General features: G+C 44.1%; 1 protein-coding gene across 2 annotated transcripts in view; it reads right to left on the bottom strand.

The window, feature by feature from the left end:
- The window catches only part of Mov10l1 (Mov10 like RISC complex RNA helicase 1), a 62,767-nt gene that overhangs the window by 2,132 nt on the left and 56,880 nt on the right, over positions 1 to 3,755 (bottom strand). The gene's annotated exons all lie outside the window — the stretch shown is intronic.

The raw sequence follows: 3,755 nt of genomic DNA, 5'->3' as shown, positions 1-3,755 counted from the left end.
CTGTCCTCAGACACTCCAGAAGAGGGCGCCAGATCTCGTTACGGATGGTTGTGAGCCACCATGTGGTTGCTGGGATTTGAACTCTGGACCTTCAGAAGAGCAATTGGGTGCTCTTACCCACTGAGCCATCTCACCAGCCCCCTTTCCCACTCTTATTCTGAGTACTTGGTCCACAGCTGGTAGCACTATTTTGGGAAGCTGTGCAACTTTTAGAGAGTGGGCTCAGCAAGGAGAAGTGGGTCACTGAGGGTTTCTCAAGGGCCATCTAACCTTGCGTCCTAGTCCTCGGTGATGTCAACAGTCCTACCACATGCTCTGCTGTCATGGACTAAGCTACTCCACCATGTCTTCCCCACTGTGACGAATGAAGTCCTCTGAAATCATGAGCCAACATGAGTCCTCTCCTCCCCACTGAGTTGTTTCATCAGTGTTCTCAAGGTGATATGGGGATGTAACAGAAAATGTGTGTGGGAGAAGTGTGGCCTTTGCTACAGCAAAGCTTGATCCTGTCACTCTCAGGCCTTTGCAGCTGGTCTGCACAAGGAACTTAGGAGCATTTTGAGGCTGTGGATACAGAAATGCGAGGACACTGTAAGCTTAATGGGTGACTGCTGGAAGTCTGCAGGAACAGATGCTACAATGTCGACAGTTCCATCAACTAGGGACAAAAATGAGCCTCTAGGGCATTCTCATTCCAACCACCATAGAGTCCCTAAAGCTCTGACATGTGATGCTTAGGAAGGCACACAGGGACCATGTGGCCAGATGCAGAGCCTGGGACACCATTAGTCCATTGTCCCACTGCTGTCACACTGGTTTGCCATAGAATGACCCACTGCTTCTGTAGCCTAAAGCTAGTGCAGCACTGCTGTGCACAAGCTCAGTTAAGTGTCCCGGTCTTCAGCAGTTTTGTTCTGACCTGTTTACCTGGCATCTCTAATTATTCAAACCTGCTTCTGATGTGAGGCCATGCAGGGATTTGAGAGGCAGTGTCCTGAGTCACAGTGTCTTGATCACAGCAATATACACCATTCATTCTCAGACCACCTCTGCAGCTAGGTATCCTTGGTGCCATTAACACCCAATGAGAGGATGTTGGAGAATTCAGTCAGCTTTTCTGGCTCCTTCTAACAGGGCTACACAGAAGCAGCTGCTGCAGGTTTGTGACAAGTTGAGGAATGATTTTCCAACTTGTCTGGAAAATTCTTAGTTGTGAGCTTTTCTCATGAAGTTTTAAAATCCCAACTATTTCCCTAGACATATGTATTTTCTTCTTTGGTAATATCTATCAATATGTCTTAACCATTTGAGTTCAGCAAGTGTTGTTATTTAAAAGCTCATGTTATTTGCACAGTGTGCTCTCTCTGCCTTCTGCTTCTGGAAGATGTGAGCTCTTACTTGGCTTTTGTGCCAGTACTGTGACTCTATAACCACAAGCCAAAACCAACACTTTCTTTTGTAAACTGCCTTGGTTTTGCCACAGTGAAGAAAAATAACCTAACACTGCACCCCCCAGGCTCCAAGCAGCTGTCAGTGGCACCCACAGAGGGCAGGCCAGGGACAGGGCTGTGACATTAGTGTAGGCGAGGACCCAGGATTAACCTAGCGCTGCAGTGGACGGGAATACTGGGGACTAGAGAAGATATCCCTGGGGGTCTCAGCCAACCTGGTTTCTTGCTTATCAGTAGATCTGACTTTCAATGTAGACATCACTTGCTTTTCTTGCCAAACAAGTGACATTTATATACGGAGTTATATGTGCCTGTATGTGCTACATTTTGAACTGAATATGGGGATAAAAAAATGTAGGATAGGGGAATAGAAAGATAGCTCAGTGGTTAAGAGCACTGGCTATTCTTCTAGATGACCCAGGTTCAATTCCTAGTACCTACATGAAGGCTCAGAACCATGAGTAACTACAGTCCTAGGGCATCTGACACACTATTCTGGGCTCCTTGAACACCTAGGAGTCACATGGTACACAGACATACGTCAGGCAAAATACCTGTGTGCATCAAAAAGCATAAAATAATGAAATGGAAAACACTAAGGGCATTTTTAAAAGGCAGTACACAAAGGGCTATGATGTACTTCAGTGGTTTTGCCTCTGTCTACCATGCACAAGGTCCTGGTTGATCTCCAGCACACAACACAAACCTCTTAGCATTTAAGCTTGGTATAGTAGCATCTGGCAGATTGAGGCAGGATGATCATGAGCTTGAGGCTAACCTGTGCTACAAAATGAGTTCTGGGCCAGTCTGAGAGTCATGGAGAAACCCCACCTTTAAAAAACCAGAAGCTAGGGCTGGTGAGATGGCTCAGTGGGTAAGAGCACCCGACTGCTCTTCCGAAGGTCAGGAGTTCAAATCCCAGCAACCACATGGTGGCTCACAACCATCCTTAACGAAATCTGACTCCCTCTTCTGGAGTGTCTGAGGACAGCTACAGTGTACTTACATATAATAAATAAATTAAAAAACAAAACAAAACAAAACAAAAACCCAGAAGCTAGAGAGAGGGCTCAGCAATTAAGAGCATGATGCTCTTCTACAGGACCCAGAATTGACTCCTTGAACTGACAAGTGGCTCAGGACTAGTTCCAGGGCACCCGAGGAGTTTCTAGTGCTCACAAACACTGCATGCATGCAACACACTCATACACATAAAATAAAAACCAGTATTTAACATAAATAAACAATAAACTCAAACACTAACAAAAGGAGTCTGGAAGGATGGCTCAGCTATCAAAAGCTAGGCTCATAACCAAAACCAAACCAATAAAAACAAGAAAATAACCAGTCGTTCCCAGCTGTCTCTCTTGCCACAAAACAAAACCAGACAAGCCCCACCCCTGCTCAACAACAACAAAAATGCCCTTCCACTCCTGGAGGTGGGGATGGGCATATTAGTGGCTGAGGCTGTGTTCATGGCTGAGGAGACACTAAATAGCCTGGACAGAAGCAGCAGTGTGGGAAGACTCAAAGGCTTTCTCCCAACATCTAATGAGATGATCACATGTTTTTTTTGTTTTGTTTTCTGCCCCCCTCCCGTTTGTAGTTTGTTTATAGGACAGATTACATTGGAAGACTTTTTTTTTTTTTGTATTTTAAAACAACCAGAGTCTCTGGGTTGTTTGATCATATTGGATCATCTTAGTGATAAGTTCTTGGATTTGGTTTGCAAGTATTTTTGCATCCATTGTTCATGAGAGAAATTGGTTTAATTCTTTTTCTTTGTTGAATTTTTGTGCGGTTTGGGTATCAAGGTGACTATGGCCTCATAAAATAAATTTGGCAATGTTCTTCTGTTCCTATTTTTGTGAAATATTTTGAGGAGTAGTACTGATTCTAGCTCTTCTTTAAAAGTATGGTAGAATTCTGTGCCTAAATTGTCTGTCCTTGGGCTTTTTTTTTTTTTGGTTGGGAGACATTTTTTTTTTTAAAAGATTCATTTTATGTATGAGTACACGGACACTCTTTTCAGACACACCAGAAGAGGGCAGTTACAGATTGTTGTGAGCCACCATGTGGTTTCTGGGGATTGAACTCAGGACCTCTAGAAGAGCAGTCAGTACTCTTAACCACTGAGCCATCTCTCCAGCCTGTTTGGGAGACTTAATGACTACTTCTATTTCCTTAGGAGTTATAGGCCTATTTGCATTATTTATTTGGCCTTGATTTAACTTTGGTAAGTGGTATCTATCAAGAAAATAGTCTGCCGGGCAGTGGTGGCGCAAGCCTTTAATCCCAGCACTC

Source organism: Mus caroli, chromosome 15 (genome assembly GCF_900094665.2).
Source record: "Mus caroli chromosome 15, CAROLI_EIJ_v1.1, whole genome shotgun sequence".
In the NCBI taxonomy this organism is placed as follows: domain Eukaryota; kingdom Metazoa; phylum Chordata; class Mammalia; order Rodentia; family Muridae; genus Mus; species Mus caroli.
The sequence above is the reverse complement of the archived record's forward strand: the minus strand, read 5'-3'. Positions and strand labels throughout refer to the sequence as shown.